Source organism: Petaurus breviceps, unplaced genomic scaffold (genome assembly GCF_028583685.1).
Source record: "Petaurus breviceps papuanus isolate PSGF00001 unplaced genomic scaffold, PetGlider_PUasm1.0 126, whole genome shotgun sequence".
Classification (NCBI taxonomy): Eukaryota; Metazoa; Chordata; class Mammalia; order Diprotodontia; family Petauridae; genus Petaurus; species Petaurus breviceps.
In genome coordinates this window covers 28,595,311-28,615,763 of record NW_027185655.1, presented here as the reverse complement: position 1 = coordinate 28,615,763, position 20,453 = coordinate 28,595,311, and positions in this window count along the sequence as shown.

The following is a 20,453-nucleotide window of genomic DNA, read 5'->3' as shown; positions in this document are numbered from 1 at the left end:
CCCAGATGTTGTTTGGTATGGATGTAGTGGTTGGACAGTTTGGAAATCTGTCTACTTGATATGTTTCTGTCTTGATAATTCTGTCTGTATACTCTGAAGTTCCGGATGCTGACCTTTTTCCCTTGAACTAGGTAAATGATACATGTTTGACTGATTAAAGTAAGTTTGTCAACCCATTTTGAGTTGCTTTCCTTTAACAAAGCAGATCTAAGAACCTGCGGTGGCAGCGACCCTGGGGACGCTGGGGTGCTTGCTGCTACACCATTACATGCATTTAAAAATTAAAATAATATTCTATTTTCCCCCAATTACATGAAAAAACAATTGTTAATATATTTTTAATTGAGTTGCAAATTCTTTCTCTACCTCACACTATTTCCTCCTTCCTGAGATGATAAGAAATCTTATATAGGTTATACATGAGCAATCATATGAAATATACACAATGCTCATTTTGTGGAAGAAAACTTGAACTAAAAGAAAAAAAAAAGAAAGTGACAAATAGTATGTTTCAATCTCTATCCCAGACACCATCAGTTCTTTATCTGGATGTGGATAGCATTTTTCATTATGAATCTACTGGGATTGTTTTAGATCACTGCATTGCTGAGAGTAGCTAAATCATTCACAATTTTCTTCATACAGTATATCTATTATTGTGTGCAATGCTTTTCTGGTTCTGCTCACTTCACTCTATACCAGTTCATGTAAGTCTTTCCAGGCTTTTATGAAATTATCCTGCTTGTTATTTATTATAGCACAATAGTATTCCATTATAATCATATAACACAAGTGGTTCCCCCTTTCCCCAATTGATGAGTGTCTCAATTTCCAATTCTTAGCCACCACAAAAATAGCTGCTATTAATATTTTATACAAATAGATTTTTTTCCCCTTTAAAATAAATCTCTTTGTGATACCAATCTAGTAGTGGTATTAGTGGATAAAAGATTATGTACAGTTTTTTGGCCTTTTGGTATAGTTCCAAATTATTCTCCAGAATGGTTGGATCAATTCACAACTCCAGGAGTGCATTAGTGTCCCAGTTTTCCCACATCCCCTTCAACACTTATTTTCCTTTTCTGTGATATTAGCCAATCTCATAGGTGTGAGGTGATACCTCAGAATTGTTATAATTTGCATTTCTCCAATCAGTGGTGATTTAGAGAATTTTTTTTCATATGAATATAGACAACTTTGATTTCTTTGTCTGAAAATTGTTTGTTCATATCCTTTAACCATTTATCAATTGAGGAATGACTTGTATTCTTATAAATTTGACTCAGTTTTCTATGTATTTGAAAAATGGGACCTTCATCAGAGTTCTTGCTATAAAACATCCCCCCCCGCCTAGTTTTCTGCTTCACTTCTAATTTTTGTTGCTTTAGTTTTGTTTGGGCAAAACCTATTTAATATAATCATAATTATCCATTTCATAGTTTTAATGCTATCCATATCTTGTTTGATGCTAAATTCTTCCCTTATGTAAAGATTTGACAGGCAATCTATTCTATGCTCTCCTGATTTGCTTTTGGTATCACCCTTTTTGTCTGAATTACATCCCCATTTCGATCTTATCTTGGTATATGGCGTGAGATTTTGGTCTATAGCTAGTTTCTGTCATGCTGTTTTCCAATTTTCCCATCATTTTTTGTCAAATACTGAGTTTTTGTCCCCAAAGCATAGATCCTGGGTTTTTATGGGTGAGATAATCCCATTTGCATTTACAGTTATGATAACTGTATTTCCTTCTCTCTTATTTTCCCTTGTTTATTCTCCTTCTCTCTCTCTGTCTTTCTGTCTCTGTCTCTCTGTCTCTTTCTGTCTCTGTCTCTGTCTCTGTCTCCGTCTCTCTCTCTCTGTCTCTCTCTTTGTCTCTCTGTCTCTATCTCTCTTTCTCTGTCTGTCTGTCTGTCTGTCTGTCTGTCTGTCTCTCTCTCTCTCTCTCTCTCTCTCTCTCATACTGTTCTTCCTTACAGGTTTTTACTTCTGACCACCTCCTCCCCCAGTCTGCCCTCCCTTCTATCATTTCTCCATCCCTTTTTACTTCCTTATAGAAGACGGATTTATATATTCAATTGAGTGTATATATTTTTCCCTATTTGAGCCAATTATGTTGAGTGTAAGGTTGAATCATTTCCCACTGCCCCCCCCATCTTCCCCTTCATTATAACAGCTCTTTTGAGCTTCTTTTATGTGAGATAATTTACCCTACTTTCTCTTTCCCTTCCTTCTTCTCCTACTGTAATTTTTTCTCCCATATTAATTTTTTTGTATATCATCCCATCATAGATAACTCATACTCTCACCCCATCTATTTATACTCACCCTAATTGCCCTACTAAAGTTCTTAAAATGTACAAATATTATCTTACCATATAGGAATCTAGACAGTTTAACTTGTTGAATGCCACATTTTCTCTTTCCTTTATGCTTCTCTTGAGTCTTGCATTTGAAGATCAAATTTTTTCTTTGGTTCTATTTTTTAAAAATTAGGAATGCTTGAAAGTGCTCTATTTCATTAAATGTCGATTTCCTTCCCCTTCCCCAAAAGATTGTACTGAGTTTTGCTGGTAAGGTTATTTTAGCTCCTTTGCCTTCAGGATTACCTGAAATATCATTCTAAGCCCTCCAGTCTTTAAGTGTAGAAGCTGCTAAATATTGTGTAATTCTAAATGTTGCTCAATATAATTGAATTGTTTCTCTCTGGAACCTTGCAGTATTTTCTTTTTCACCTTGAAGCTCAGGTAGTTGGCTATGGTATTCCTGGGAGTTTTCATTTTGGGATCTCTTTTAGTTGGTGATCACCATATCCTTTAAATTTCTGTTTTGCCCTTGGTTCTAGGATATCAGGTCAGTTTTCTTTGATAATTTTTGAGATATAATGTTCAGGCTCTTTTTAAAAATTTTACTTTCAGGTCATTATATAATCCTTAAATGATCTCTTTTTCATTCTTCATTCATTTATTGCTTTTTGGAGGGCAATTGGGGTTAAGGGACTTGCAGAAAGTCACATGGCTAGGAAGTATGTCAAGTGTCTGAGGTCACATTTGAACTCAGGTCTTCCTGACTCTAGGGTCGGTGCTCTATTCGCTGCGCTGACCTAGCCACCCCTCATTTAGTTTTCAGGTCACTTGTTTTCCCAGTGTCTCTTGTTTTCTTGCTTAGTGATGTCTCGTAGAATTTTTAGCTTCTCCTTGCCCAATCTATTTTTAAAGAATTATTTTCTTCATTGACCTCTGGTATATACTTTTCTATCTGGTCAATTCTACATTTTAGCGAGTTGTTTTCTTCAACGCATTTTTGGTTGTCTTTTTCATTTTTTTGTTTCCTTTATCAAGCTACTGACCCTTTTTTTCATGATTCTCCTAAATTACTCTTAATTCCTTCCCTCAATTTTCTTATTTAATTTTAAAAATCCCCTTTGACTTCTTCCAGGAATTCTTTTCTCTTCCTAGTTCCCATTTTTCTTTCAGACTTACTGTATAGTCATTTTGATTTTGTTGTCTTTGTCTAAGTTTGTGCCTTGAATCTCCCTGTCACCAGATTAGCCATAACTCTTTCTGGTTAGGTTCTTATGAGGTTTTTTCCTCATTTTTCTGCCTATTTGATGACTTTTTCGTTTATGTAAAAGTTATGTTCCACTCCTGGAATGGAGTTGGCACTGTTCCAAGCTTCTCATGCCCAGGGTTTGGTGACTTGCTGCTGGCTTGTGCCTGGCCTCAGGGCTTAGCTCCTGTATTGTACTGGAGGGCTGTCTACCTTGGCAGCTTTTACTGCGAGCAGAGACTTCTTGCTGGCCTGCCCCAGGGCCTAGATGCTGGCTTATTTGAGGGATAGACCTCATTATGTACATTTTACCTATTGTTCATTCACTTACCATATTTTATTTTAAATACTTTGAAACACATCTTAAAGATTTGATAATTATATTTTCACCTAGAAATATAAATACAACTTCATTTCATTATAAATTTTCTACCCTACATAACTAATTTTAAGTATTTAATACTTGTATGTTAAATTATATGTAAGAGAAGCAAAGTCATAAAAATAAAAGCAAATTTGTTCTTTTTTCTTTCACCAGAATACTATATTTTATGCATTTGCCACAAATACACCTATCTATGTATTTCTAGAACATTGACTAATGAATGCTGTACATTAAAAAACATAAAATGAACAAAAAATTTTTGCTACATCTTGCCCTGTGTGCTTATGTAATGATTTTAATTTTTTATGGAAAAGTTAAAATATATATATGTGTGTGTGTGTGTGTGTGTGTGTGTGTGTGTGTGTGTATGCATGCTTTTGTATATATTTTCACATTAAATGAAGTTCTGTAAGGTTTCTGGTACATGATGTGTGTGATTTTTCAATATTTAGTTGTAGATGTTACTATGTTCCTTTTCAGTAGCATTGTTTCTATAGTAACTAATGCAGTATAGAAGAATAAGTAGAACAATTTGGCACACTACAAAAAGCGTAGTGCAAAGAATACAATTCAAACACATGTGCTTGATAACTTCTAGTCATGTGTGTGTTCCCTAAAGGTCATTTTGGGGAAGAGGTGAATTAAAATACATTTTTATCTTAACAAAGCCTATAACTATCCTACATTTATCACAAATCAGAATCCTTTGAGGAATACATATCCTCTGGTATCATACACATACTTATAATTGATATATTTATATATCTATATGTAGATTATATCTGTGTGTCTATGAGGATATATGTGATTATATATGTATCCAGAAATGTATAATCTAGGTAGATAGATAAAGATATAGACAGAGTTATAGAACTCAGTGGAAGGGACACTATACTTTGCCTCTGAATTTGAGGTGCATGAGCCTGAGATTGAATCATGAATCTATCAGCACCTGAATGACCTTGTATTAAACACTTCACCTCTCAGTACCTCAGTTTCCTCATCTATGAAGTGAGAGACTTAGACTAAATCAATGATGTAAACCTCAAATATATCTCTCCAGGTCTCATAGTGACTTAGTCATAAATTAACATTATCTATGTTGTATTTTTATTTATTTGGTTAAACATGTCCCAGCAGTGTGCCTGAATTTACTTCCTTGTGTTAGAATTTCAAGTTTACTCTACCTGAAGTTGGCCAATGCAGTAAGGTTTGTTCCAGGCCTCTTTCACGATTGTTTTCTCCTATCAATAAAAGGAAACATCTTCCACTGCCATTCTTCATTTTTCCCACCATGCCTCACACACACTACTCTCCATTACACAGTTTGAATCTTTTATATGGATATTTCTCTCTCTCTCTCTCTCTCTCTCTCTCTCTCTCTCTCTCTCTCTCTCTCTCTCTCTCTCTCTCTCTCTCTCTTTCTCTCGCTGTCATTCTCTTTCTCTCTCTGTCTCTCTGCCTCTCTCTCTCTGTCTCTCTCTCTAGATTACAGTCTTCTTGACCTGAATATTGAGTTTCTAGTCAAACATTCTCTTTAGTCTTTGTGAGATAGATTAAATTCCTTCGAAAGTGAAGTGTCAAGGCATACCAAACAGAAACTGGCAAAGTATTCCAATTATTTTGTAATTTATGCTTCACTTTACTTCAATAGAAAAATCTGAGATATGTAGAATGTGTAACATAGTGTCATATTATGTGTAAATTTGATAATTATCACAGCATAATTTTCATGTATCGTGAAGACATAGTGTAATGAGAAAATGCCATGTATTACAGTAACTTGAGTTTTAAACCCATATTTCCATGTGCCACTGTGTGCCGGTCAAGTTTTCATTGTTGTATCCCTTACAAAATGTTTAAGAACTGTATTCAGTAAGATCTAGGTACATGGAAGTGAAATTGATCAATCAACAAGCATGTATTAAAAGTCTGCAAAGTGCCAGATACTGTGCTATGTGTAGAAGGACAAGCATGAGCCTATCTCTGCCCTTAACCTACATTTAAATAGGGGGAGATAAAATATTCACAGAAAAACCAAGACGGTGATACAAGGAGAAAAATGTAGTGCCTGACAAGTAGAAGGCATTATCAACTTCCTTGAAGAATCAAGACATGTCTCTTAAAGGAGGTGACATTTGAGCAGAGCCTGGAAAGGACCTAGTGTTGGAGATAAGGAAGGCAAATATGCCTAGCCTGAGATAAAGTCTGTGCAAAGGCATGAAATATTATATATCAGTAACAATAACAAAAGCAGTAGCTAGGTGGCGCAGTAGAGTTCTGGGTCTGGAGTCTGGAAGACCTGAGTTTAAATTCAACCTCAGACACTTACTAGTTGTGTGACCCTAGATTAGTCACTTAAACTTGTTTGCTTCAGCTCCTATTCCATAAAATGAGGAGCAGAAGGAAATAGCAAACCACTCCAGTATCTCTGCCAAGAAGGCACCAAATGGCCTCACGAAGAGTCAGTTTTTGAACAACAAAAAAATAGTAACACTTTGGATGAAGTGTTGAGTTCATAAAGAGGTAGTAATATGGCCCCAAGCCAGACTGTGAAGGGATTTAAATACCAAACAGATGGGTCAATATTTTAACCTAAAAGCAATAGGGAATCATTGAAACTTCTACAGCACAGGAACAACAGACCATAGCATAGCAAGCAAGAATTTAGATCCATAGAATAAAACTACAGACTTCCTACTATTTTGGTCTACATGACTCTCAGGCAATTATAAATTGTCAGATTTTCCTCCAGTCTGTTTTTCTAGGATCTTCCCCCTCCAGATATCAATGGTTTCATTTTTAAAATGTTTTTTTTGAGCCTGATAAATTTCAGCAGACATTATCAGGTACAAAAAAATAAAAATGAGATTGTATATAAAGCTAGATTTTTATTATGTACATATTGTTTTATTAAATTGTGTATTTGAGCTCCAAAGTTCTACACTGCTTTGATCTTTTCCTTTAGAAATGCTTGGAAATCCTCTATTTCACTGAAGATCCATTATTTTCCCTGTAGGATTATACTCAAATTTCTTGCACAAGTTATACTTGGCTGTAAATCTTTATCCTTTTCCTTCCAGAACATAATATTCTAAGATTTTCACTCCTTTGTAGTGGTGGCTACTGAATCATATGTCATCCTGACTGGTTCCTTGGTAGTTGAATTCTTTCTTTCTGACTGTTTCAACAGTGTTTTTCTTTAGTCAGTTTTTGCTATCACATTCTTGGGTGTTTTCTTCTTGGAATTTCTTTGAAGAGATGACCAGAGTATTTTTTTCACATCCACTTTGCCCTTTGATTATAAGAGGTGTAAGAGGTTTCCTTTTAAACTTTTTGAAATATGATTTCTAGGCCTCTCTTGTGGTGATGGAATTCAGGTTCTCTATGATTCTTACATTTTTTTTCTCCTTGTTTTTCCCATTGGCTTTTGTTTGCCATGAGATACCCCAATTTTTCTTCTATATTTTCAGTACTCTGCTTTATCCTAATATTTCTCATTGTTTCATGCCATTATTGGTTTTTATTTGATACATTCTAATTTTTAGAGAGTTTGTTGCTTGAACAAGATTTTATAGTTTAAATTTTTTTCTTCCATAGTTCCCATTTCCAATTTTTCCCCCACCAGCACTATAATTTAATTGATAAGAAACATTTTACTTACATAAAAAATCTTTTTTATTTTCCAGAAATTCCTGTAGAATCTGTGCCTATTGCGTTATTTGACACTTTGCTTAAGATGTTTTGGAGTCATTATCTTTTTGGTTTGTATATTGAACATCACTGATACAATACTACCTGTTTGTTAATGAGATTTCTTTTTTTGTTTGCTCATTTTCCCAGTCTACTTCTGGGTTTCAGACTTGATATTAGGGTCAGGCTTTCTGAACTTTTGGATGGAAGGTTCCGTTGCTGCTTTCTTGAAATATTTGGCATTGTGTTGTTTCAGAATTTCAATAATTGCTGTAGCTTTTAGTAATTCCACAGTGGTCTGGTGTAGGATAAAGTCTGATTGCTGTTTCCCTTGATTAGGCTTTTCAAGTCCCTAACCTGGGTTTGGGTCTGAGCAATGGCCAATGAATGTTCAAATTAATGAACAATTGTACTCATTTCATATGCCAGCAAAGCTATGCTTACGATTCTGCAAGGCAGGATTCAACAACATGTGAACTAAAGAGCAGGTTGAGTTTTGAAAAGGCAGAGGAACTATGGACCAATTGTCAACATTCACTGGATTATGGAGAAAGCAAGGGAGTTATAGAAAAAAAAATCTACTTCTCTTTCATTGACTACACAAAAGTCTTTGACTATATGGATCACAGCAAAATGTGTCAGTTCCTCAAAGAAATGCGAGTACCAAATTTTCTTACTTATCTTTTGAGGAACCTGCATGTGGGCCAAGAAGCAACAGTTGGAACTGCATGTGAACAATTGATTGCTTTAAGATTGGAAAAGGAGTTCAGAAAGGTTGTATATCGTTACCTTATTTATTTATCCTATATGCAGAGTATATCATTTGAAATGCCAGGCTGGGTGAATCAAAAACAAGAAATAAGAAATATCAGCAATCTTAGATATACAAATGATACCACTCTGATGGCAGAAAGTGAAGATTAAGGAATTAAGAAGCTTCTTGATGAGGATGAAAGAGGAGAGTCTAAAAGCTTGCTTGAAGCTGAAGTTCCAAAAATTAAAATCTTGGCAGCTTGTCCCATTGCTTCCTGGCAAATCGAGGAGAAAAAAATGGAAACAGTGTCAGGTTTTATATTCTTGGACTTAAAGATTACTGCAGACAGTGACTACAGCCATGAAATTAAAAGATGCTTGCTCCTTGGAAGGAAAGCTATGGCCAATCTGGACAGCATACTAAAAAGCAGAGACATTACCTTGCCAACAAAAGTTCATTTAGTCAAAGCTGTTTTTTTTTCTAGTAGCAGTGTATGGTTGTGAGAAATGGAAGGAAAGCTGAGTGCTGCAAGATTGACACTTTCAAATTGTGGTGCTGGAGATTTTCAAAAGTCCCTTAGACAGCAAGGAGAGCAAATCAGTCAATACTTAAAGAAATCAATTCAGACTAATCATTGGAAGGTCAAAAACTGAATGTGAAGCCTAAATATTTTGGCCACATAATAAGAAGACAGGACTTATTGGAAAAGACCCTAATGTTGGGAAAGATTGAAGGCAAAAGGAGAAGGGGATGGCAGAGGATGAGATGGAGAGATAGTGTCATGGAAAGAATGAAGATGAGCTTAGACTAACTTAGGGACATAGTGGAGGATAGAAAGGCCTGGAATGATATGAACAACTGGACAATAACAACAAATAATGGATTTTCAGTGGACTCAGTTGCTGTCAGCCCCCTGGGAAGTTCTGCTTCTTCAGAATGAAAGAATTCTAGGTTCCTTTTTGGTCTGTGCTTTCTAGCCTAGTTATTCCTTCAAAGATTTCAAACTGAGTTAGAACCCTGTTTGGGGATCACATTGCTGCTAATTCCTTTTGAAACTACTTTCTCTGTCCTAGGGGGTAAGAGGAGCAGCTCACAAATTCCTTTTTCCAAAGGTGACCTGCATCTGGGTAGTAGGTGACAAAGCTACCAGTGAGTATCTGTCCCTTTCTCAGGATCGAGTGAGATTCTGTTGGTGATACATGGACCTGAGAATTTGCAATGGATTTTTCTTAAGTTGATGGAAAAAAGATCTTCTGACTCTAAATCTTATGTTTTTATTACACCGGCCTTCCTACCCTCATACTTTTTAACGTTTGTAAGAAAAATAAATCTCCTTCCATATGATAATTTGCCTATTCAAATATGGTGAATTTGTGAATAATATCATAATTTGGGTTGCTTATAAGCATACATTTATATAATTAAATGCGAGACTTTTATAAATAATATTTTGCTCTTCATTTCTCCACTTCAAAAAATGATCTTAATGTTAATTTAACCTCTTTTAAAAGGAAATATGAAGTGATTTCAGGTAAGTAGCATGTCATTTACTAGAGTCTCTAAATTTGGGCAATAGAACAGCTAGGAAACATACTCCTTCCTTTCTGTGTAGAGCTAGGGCATTCTCTGTATAGAAAGTTGTAATTAGTGTCAGAATTATTTGATGTGTTGGTTAGTTTTACTGAATTCCTTTCTTTCTTTTTTAATCTTTGTTTCAAAGATAACTTAATGAGGAGGTGACCTGGGAGGGATATATTTAGAAGCTAAAGTACCATAAAACAAATTATATCAACATAAAATAATTTACCAGAAAATATTTTTGTGAAACTAAAAAAAGACCCCATAAATACTTAGAAGGGAATCCAATAAGGAAACTTCTTTTCCAAATGCCAGTTGGTAACTTGCCCATGATCACATAGCCACTAAATATCAGATGAAGGAGTTGAACCAAGATTTTTGTGACTGCTAGTCTTGTTCTGTATCGAGTGTGCTAAAATACTTCTCTGAGAAAACCTTTGGCCATTAAATATACTTTTAATTCAATACATTAAAATGTTGAAGAAATGTTTCTATTGGAAAAATTCTCTCTTTTAAAAATATGTAATGTACATATGTTAAAACTAAAGGTGCATTGTTGCTCAGAAATTTCTGGCAGGAGATTAGAGTTTTTATAGAACTTGGAGTCCATTAAAGGAGCCATTGTCTTCCAGATGGTAGACCTCATCTCTAGCTTGAGTTTTTTTGTTTTTTGCTAATGTCTGATAATACATTTTAACAAATATTCTTTAGATTTAAGCATTTTTCCAATATCTCAATAGAACATATTCCTATGTATTAAAAAAAAGTATAGCATAGTATAGTGGATAGAATACTGGAATTGGAATCAGGAAGAGCTGGGACACACTTGATTATGTGACCGAGTATATCCCCTTTGAGACTCAGTTTCCTTATTTGTAAAATAAGATTAGTCTCAGTGGTCTCTAGTATTTCTCCATGCTCTCAATATTATTTCATTTAGGAATAAGGGGAGTATAGCCCAAGGGTCAGATTCTCTAAAACATAGTAATCCAGCCTTCAGATCACCCATGGATTACACTCAATAGCTTATATTTATGATTATTAACAGTCATTTTACTAAAATTATTATAAATTTTGTTTAAAACTACTAGAGTAATCTAAGAAGTAAGAAAGTATATGAATGGGAAGAATGAGAATATAGTTAACTAAAGATCTAAGTTAGATACCATGACTAGAAAATAGATTTTCTAGAAAGACAAGCACTGTTTTTGCTTGAATGAATAAACAGAGTTAGTATTGGACAAATGCTGTGAATTCTGTGCCACAGTGCTATAACAGGAAAGAGCCCTGCTGGTGTGCCTTTTACCTGAAAGCTGTAACTGTGCTCAGTTATGTTTATAATGCAAAGCCCTTTATTTGGATCAGGTTTATATATCGGTCTTTGCTTTGGTAATGGCAGCATTTACAAGGTATTTTTATTGGGCTGTTTTAAAGAGACATCACACTTATTTTTGTTGTATTATATAGTAGTGGTAAGAAGCAATAAAATAAAAATTCAGTTCAAGATGACTTCCTTTCCCCCAAAGCTTAAAGTTTAGAAGCATTTGGCCTTATGTTTGAGAACTACCATTTGGAGTTTGCCAGAGAACAGAGAATTATGGCTGTGAAACCTTAGTTTCAGGAAAGTAACAAAGTGTTTGAGCAAATTTTAGGAAGATCGTAGGATTTATAGTACTCTATCAAGTTTGTGTCTTTTTGTTTATTTGTTTTGTTTTTCATTTGGAGTGTTCCTACTTTGCTGTATGTCTCCTAGTGTTCTCTTGCAATTTGAACATAGTAAATTTAAATAATCAGAGAATTATTCAATTTCATTGTACTCTGTAGATGCCTATTGTTAAGAAAGCCAATTCAAGCAACATTAAGCATACACGTGTGTGTATGTATGTATTTATATATATTCTTTTTCAAAGCACCTTATTGCAGCTATTTTAAATATTGAGATCTTCCTTTAAGTTTTTATAAAGAGTCTACATTGTGAGAAGCCAACATCTTAAATATCCACATATCACTTTAATCCCTAGATAATTTCACATGCCCCCCAAATGGGTAATATGCTATTAGAATCTAGCTACTCTATTTTGTTTTCTGTAAAGGCCAACTTGAATATGTATATGTGCATACACATACACACATGTATGCATACATAGGTATACATATGCATATACATATATACACACATACACACATATATAATATCTACCTCTATGTCTACATATGGGGTGACAATAATGACCATCTGTGAATACTCAATATTTCAAGCAGTGACATCTTTATATATTTTCAATGCTACCTTAAAATTAAGTGACACTTCAAAAAGAAACCGTTTTTATAGTCATAGGTAGAAAGTTAATGTTGTATAGTAAATGGAGAGCTCATCTCAAAGTCAAGAACTCTTAGGTTCAAGTCCAGCTTCGGACCCATACTGTCTCTGTGAAATAAGTACCTGGCAAATCATTGAATACTTCTGTTCCCCAGGTAACTGTCTATGACTGTATATTATAGAATATTTTATAATCTGTGAAGCTGTAGGTAATTTCCTAAGACTATACAGGAGGATTAAGGGCTATAAAGGGCCCTAGAGATCAACAACCCAATTCTCATTTTATAAATGAGGTAACTGGTTACCATCTTATAAGCACCAAGTAGTAGAACTAAGAGTGACATTCAAATATTGTGACTCCAAATACTCTACTAGTCATCATACTGTAGGAATAGGGCTTAGAGGGGAAAAAGAAAACCACATTGTTACTGCTGCAGCTGAGTTCAACTCAGTCTCATGAACTCCAGAGAAGAAATTAGGTTGCAGTGTTTAGAATGACTCATACTTTTAATACATTTTATTCATGGCAATTTATACACATACGCACACTTACAGTTCTGCTATGCTGTAACATTTGTTTTGAAAACAAGTTTATTCCAATGCAACGGATTCCTATTTATACATATAATGCCAATTGCTATTTACTTATATGTGATTTCATTACAAGAATCAGAAAACTGTACCTAGCTGAACTGAGGACAAAATACACACACCTCAAGTATCTACCAACTGTCTCAGTTCACTGCATGTGCTATGTTGCAAGGTTGAATAACACTACTTCACACTAACTTGCAAGTTACAATTTTTCCCACTCCTACTTCCCCAAGTAAACTTCAGGTCTTTTTAAAGATAAAGTGCCATATTTACTTTATTTTTATATATATACGCACTCTAAGCCCCAGCCCCTACAGCCCTCAATATGCCACCTCTCTTCTGTTTAATTTTGCCAGTCTGGAGTCCATGTTTGCAGGTGGAGCAATTTCCCAAGTTTTAGACACCACCACTATTTGTTGTGATACCTATATATTTCTTAACCTTTTGACATGTGTAATGCTATACTACTGTTGTTGTTAGGCTTCTTTCTTTTTTAAAGTTTGTCACTGGTACAACTTTTGAGTGTTGTGTCCCAACCCTATTTTTGCCATAAAGCCTGTTGATTTTATTGCAGGATTTTGCAAAGCTATGATCTTTAGGAACATATATCATATTATAGCAGAACTGACCCAGTATATGTATAGGCATCCACATATACACACATATCATATACACATATATCAGACTTCATGATTCTACCTTCTTAACATCTCTCATAAATGTCTCTTTGTTTCTGTTGACACAGCCACCACCATGGTATGTACCATGGTACCACATACCCCTCTTCCCTCCACGTTCCTTATTACCTCTGTCTGGAATATTGCAATGCCTTCCTGTTTGGTTTCCCTGCCTTCAGTCTCTTCCCATTCCACTTCATCCTTCACTAACCAATAAAATTGATCTTCCTAAAGTGTAGGTCTGACCATGTCACCTCTACACCAATTCAGTAAACCCAGTGGCCCCCTATAATCTCTAGGGTCAAATAGAAAAATCCTCCGTTTAGATTCAAAAACCCTCCATAACTTGACTCCTTTACATCTTTCTAGTCTTCTTATACTCTGTAAGACTAGACTCTGGGGGAAATATAATCTTAATGCCCTAGCCGAGTTCAGCTTTTTTTCGTGAGCTGCATGGAGTGACTGTGACCCAATGACACTAACCACCTTATTGTTCCACTCAGGGAAGTCTACCTTTTGACTCTGGGTATGCTAACTGGCTATCTCTATGCCTAGAATTCTCTGCCTCCTCATCTCCTTTTCCTGACTTCCTTCAATTCCCAGCTGAAATCCTACCTTTAAATGAAGCCTTTTCTGGTCCGCCTTAATGCTCGTGCCTGCTCTGTCATCACCTCCAATTTCTCCTGTATTATGTATCTTGTTCATACGTGCCCCTTTGCAGTTACTTCTCTCTTTATCTCCTTGATATTGGTGTATATCTTTTTTTAATCTTTTGGATGTTATTTTGCCTTTATATCCTCAGGATTTGCACAGTGCTTGTGGACTTGGCTTGATATATGTGTCCTTATGCATATACATATGTGTGTGTGTGTGTGTATAATTCTACTACTTCTTTTAAGACACAGTTCAAGCACTAGTTTCTATACAAAGCCTCTCCTGACCCTCCCAACTCCCTAATTATTTATTTTTTGATATATATATATTTACAAACATTTTTGTGTATATATGTATATACACATGTATGTATACAAATATATGTATTTATTTACACACATATCACATATATATCAGTCTATCTACCTATCTATATACCTACGCACACAAACACAAATATATTTATATATCTTATCTCTTTGATAGCAGAGAGTGTTTCCTTCATTACATTTATGTCTCCAGAGCCTATGACAGTGCCTGGTACATAGTAGCATCATAGGATCATTGGATCATAGAAATTTAGATCTGAAAGACACCTTAAAGAATGCCTAAGTAAAACCCCTCGTTTTAAAGATGAAGAAATGGAAGTGTAGTGAGGTGGCCTGGTGGTTGGTGGGCAGGTCTGATCCACAGCACTCTCAGTTGTTTTTCTAGTAATAGTGATGCATTTTGTCAGAGCCATCCATACTATTTCTCCCTGTTAACCTTGTGACACATTTGTTACCAGCCATGGAACAGAGTTTTCTTTGTTTGGAGCTAAGTCATCTGAAAGGGGGTTGAGTCCAGAGCATTGGCCTCATTAGCACCATTCTTTAATCCAAATGAGCTAACTCAGTGAGGAAGCACAGTGCTTTCATTGTTCTACTTTCTAAAATCTCTATGATGCATCAACTTCAGTGGTAGTGGCTCTTCTGAATAGTTTTATGAAAAAGGAAAGAATGGCAGTTTGGACAGTGCTTTACAGAATTCATTTTCAGTCCGTGAAAATACAGATACTATAGTCTGACAAGGAAGTTCAGAAATCTGAATTAAACCCAGTGTTCATTGATCATTTGGTGTACAGGTTAATTTGCTGTGGTTTATGTGGTCTTTATTGCCTGATAGGGCTTAAATTTTAGCACATTCATTTAGTGTTCCATTTATTTTTTATTCTTGGACAGTTAATAACTCCCACAAAGCTCTTCTCTCGTGTTTCTTCATTGCATGAAGTTGCCTTTGGGGTCTTGAAGGCTACGCCAGATGCAGATAAACACTGACATGTTCTACCATGCTGGGAAGATTTTGAGTAAGGTCCTGGCCATAGACCACGTCAGCCTTCCAAAGAATAGCTTAGGCAAGCATAGCAATAATCATCACCAAAATGTTCCTCACTTCTGTATAGATAGCTTCTGCTTCTATAGTGACAATGGAAAAGGGAGAATAAATAAGAATCACACTTTTTATTACCTATAAACACCAAATTTGCAATTTCAATGGTAAATATGGGATTTTTGTCTAGTGACAAAATGTCCTGAAATTAATTGTTTAAATATATACTTGCTTTAAAGGAAGCTATAAGAAAACAAAGAAGTAGCTCATAACTTTTCCTTGGAGATGCAAGTATAGGTGCTGGATTTGGATTTATGATAAATCCTAAGGCAACAAAGAACATGTTTTTCTTCTTAATAGTATTTTATTTTTTCATGATAACATGTAAAGATAGTTTTCAACATTCATTTTTGTAAAATTTTGATTTCCATATTTTTCTCCCTATTTTCTCTCCCCCTCCTCAAGACAGCAAGCAGTCTGATACAGTTTATACATGTACAATCATATAAACATATTCTCACGTTAGTCATGTTGTGAAAGAAGAATTAGAACAAAAGAGAAAAATGATGAGAAAGAAAAAATAGGTGAAAATAGTACTTTGATGTGCATTGAGATGCCATAGTTCTTTTTCTGGATGTGGTTAACATTTCTCCATCGTGAATCTTCTGGAATTGTCTAGGATCATTATATTGCTGGTCAAAATTAGTCATTGCACAGTGTTGCTGTTACTGTATATGTTCTCCTGGTTCTGTTCACTTCACTCAGCATCAATTCATGTAAATCCAGGTTTTTCTGAAAAAACAAACTACTCATTATTTCATATAGCACAATAGTATTCTGTTACATTTCATATACCAGAACTTGTTCAGCTGTCTGCCAATTGATGGGCATCCCCTTAATTTCCAATTATTTACCACCACAAAAAGAGCTGCTATAAATATTTTTATACAAGTATGTCCTTTTCTCTCTTTTATAATCTCTTTGGGATACAGACCTAGTAGAGGTATTGCTAGATTAAAGGGTATGCAGAGTGTGGTTGCTCTTTGGGCATAGAGGAACATGGTTTTATGGAACATTTGCTCACCTTTATTTTGTTCAGCATTTTATTTATTCATATAGGCAACTAAGTGGTGCATGGACCTGGTGTTGGGAAGACTTGAGTTCCAATGTGGATTTAGATACTGCGTGACCTTGGGGAAGTCACTAATCTCTATCGGCTTCAATTTCTTCATCTGGAAAATGGGAATAGCAATCCCACCAACCTCATGGGGTTGTTGCGAGGATCAAATGAAGTAATGCTTGTAAAGCTCTTAGGACAATACCTGGCATATATTGAGCTCTATAGAAATTTTAGCTATTAATGATGATGATGTGGGTGTGAATGTGGTGGAGACATGGATAAGAACTGCACAGGGGGAGATAGTATGGATTGGTTAGAGCTTGGCAAACTTGAAAATGCTTTACAGATTTTTTTATTAATACCATGGGTATCATTATCAGGAGAATGCCTATTGATGACATCCATTGAAGCAAGATGGGATAGTGTATAGAGTGCTGGCATTGGAGATAGGAAAGCTGGCCTCAGCCACATAGTAACTATGGGATTCTGGGCATTGATCTCTTGATCTCTTTCTGATTTCTCAGCTATAAAGTATAGGTAACAATAACGCCCTCCTTCAAGGGTTGCTGTGATGATCAAATGAGATTACTGATGTCAAGTGTTTTGCAAGCCTCAAACCAGTGCTTTTATTATTGTTATTTTATTTATTACATCTTCTTCTTCTTTTCCTTCCCCTTTCCCCTTCTCTCTGTCTTTCTATGCACATACATGCACACACATGTGCACTGATGTTAATTCTGATTGAAACTGCATACATGTCCTAGGTCCTACTCAAAAACTTCTCAAATTTGTTATATACAAAACCCAGTAAGAGGTGAAAGGGGAAGAGAGATGCATTTCTGTAGAGCCTACCTATGTGCCAGGGACTTTATAAATATTATCTCATTGTATCCTAACAACAACCCTGGCATATAGGAATTACAGGAAAAAATGCATTGGAAAAGCCTCATTTCAATATAGGGGTACCTTGCTACTTCAACTAAGCTGTATTGCTGACTTTGTGGTTATCAGTTCATGGTAGTGATGAGTAAAATGAACCTTTAATCCACAATTTCTCCCCTTAATGATGCCCTCCCCCAATATGTTAAGGAACTTACATTAGATCTCTTGGTATGCCTTGGACAGCAGTAAAGAATGAATATTAATCTTCCTTCACAAATCCTACTCAGTTGCTTCAGTATAGTGCAGAGCTGACATTGTGTTCTTGAAGACTTTGCTACAATACAGCAAGCTCTGGCAGATTGTGTCATAATGGAATCCATTTCCATACTTTTCTGGGAAGTATGTGCTTTATCCCAGTGGTCAGAAGCACAGAAAAAAAATCCCAAATGACTATAGTTCTCAAAAAGTGGATTATCTCTTCCTCAGATTTACCTGCTACTCTGAGGTAGCATTAACTTTTTATAAGAGGTTTATGCGCTTGTGGATTTCCTGTCAAAACAGCTCTGAGATCTATCCCTATTGGCCTATCCTATCTTCTCCTTGATATATGATTTTAGTGTAATGCTGTTGTTCTGTTTGTCCTTTGTTCTCGAAGAGGGCCATGACATCAGGGAATGATGACATAACTTGCAGTTGATTTGGATTTGAGTGAGGGAAGACTATCCAAAATAACAATGCAGTTTGCTTTACATTATACCGTACTTGATATATCTGTTTAATATTGAAACAGGATAAGTAAAAGGCAATATACAATGCAAATTAAATCGAGTACCTATGTGCCTGCAAACTATTCTAGACATGCAGAGTTCTCTGGTTAGTAATATCTTCTAACTGAACCAAGAAACTCAAGCATAGCACAGTTTGATTTATTTAGTGCCACACAGAACTCATCCTACAACCAATAAAAGTCAAGGTAAGGTAGCCAAGTACATCACTGTTGAGTGTTAAGCTAGTGCTTCTAATAAGGCCAGTCTTTAAATGAAGATAAAAGTTGTGCCCTGGATCTTGAATCTTCCTCTAACATAGACCTAGGAGAAAAGAGAAGATACCCCAATCAGTGCTTTTCTTGGTTTGGGCTGTTCCCCCACAGTTAGACCTATCACTTCTTCTTGCTACATCTATCTCATAAGACATGGAGGAAGGTGAGTGTTCCCAATGGCCACCCCATCAGTGAAAAGTGTGCTACCATCAGGACACCCCAATATCACTCTGATCTTAAGTAGGACATCCTCTTCCTTAAGATGAACCAACCTTCCCCTTGTTCTTATTCTGCAGTCAAACTTGGCTTCCTGTTTCTTCTGTTATGGGAGTAAGTGCTGAAGTGAAGTTATACATGAAACCTAGAAAAATACAGAAATATTCCTCAGTTCTATGTGGCACCTTTCCACTTATTTAGTCATAGTCGCAGTGGCAGGAAAAGGAACCATGGCTAAGGATTTAAAGAATAACTAAAAATTGTCAAACAATACCTGCCACATATTCTGCCTTTACTCCTAATGAAAGTATCATGCTGACCCAGTTTTATGGGCTCAGGTGGACTGTGGAAGCCTTCCACATTTACCCTTATAGTAAATAAAAAGACAGACCTTTTAAAAATACTCAAAGGGCTTATGAATTAATAAGTTTTCCCATCTCCCCTAGGAACATTAGGAAGCCATTATCCCCATAAGAAGGAATATATTTGATGTAATGGAAAAAGCATTGGAATTGTAGTCAGAAGACCTGAGTTTAAATTCCAACTTTTTCATCTACTTACTAACATAACCTTGACCAACATTTCATCTTTTACTTGACTTTCTCAGTATATTCAGTTTTAATAAGAGGGTTAAGACAGAAAAACCTTTAATATTACTGTACAGTTTAGCTCTCTTTCCTGGGAACTTTAGTTAAATAACATCTACAAATCTCTTTATGGTACATTTGTTAATGATAGTGATAGTTTTATGTCCTAGAAATAATATACTATTAAAATCTTAACATATAGACCCATGTTTAATATAATTCTTCCTTCTATTTCTTAGGACTGGACCTGTGATTTTATTAGTATAGTGTAATAGTTCTCAAACTTTTTGTTTCACTATGCTTTTTATTTTTAAGAATTATTGATGATGCCCACAAAGACTTTTGCTTATTTGGGTTATATCTATTAATATTTACTATGTTAGAAATTTAAATGCCACAGTATTATTAAAATGGTTTTGACATCACATATCACTTGAAAGGATCCAGGGGTCCCCATAACACAATATCTTTAAGTGAGGAAGCTCTGTCTACTACAAGAGGTATTGGAAATCTTGGTCTTAAACACTGGAAGTCAAGGAACTTGTCTGTGGTTGCCCAGTGCACATGCAGTGGTTGGATATGAACACAGGTCTTCCTGGTGTTCAGGCTCATGCTCTCTCTCCTACAACCTGCTGCCTCTGCCTCCTTCCATCCTTTGCATTTTTAGGTTAAATGCCCTTTTTCTGTTGAGGGCTGTACTATTCTTGTAATCTCCTTAGTTCCATACCTTTATTGTTTTCTTGGATCTCTCACTGTCCCTCACAATATTTATCTAATCTATTGCCAGATCTGGCCACTTATGCCTACATAACATCTCTAGAGTCCAAATGCTGCCTCAAGTTCATTCTTTCCTCATCTGTTGTCAACAGCATATGCCTTCAGAACCCAACTTGTGCTGTATTCTGACCAGTGCAAAACCTAGCCAGATAATTACATAATATTTGTAAAGCACTTCACACAGTGCCTGGCAAGTAGCAGCCAGCCTTCCTGCCTTCCTTCCTTCCTTCCTTCCTTCCTTCCTTCCTTCCTTCCTTCCT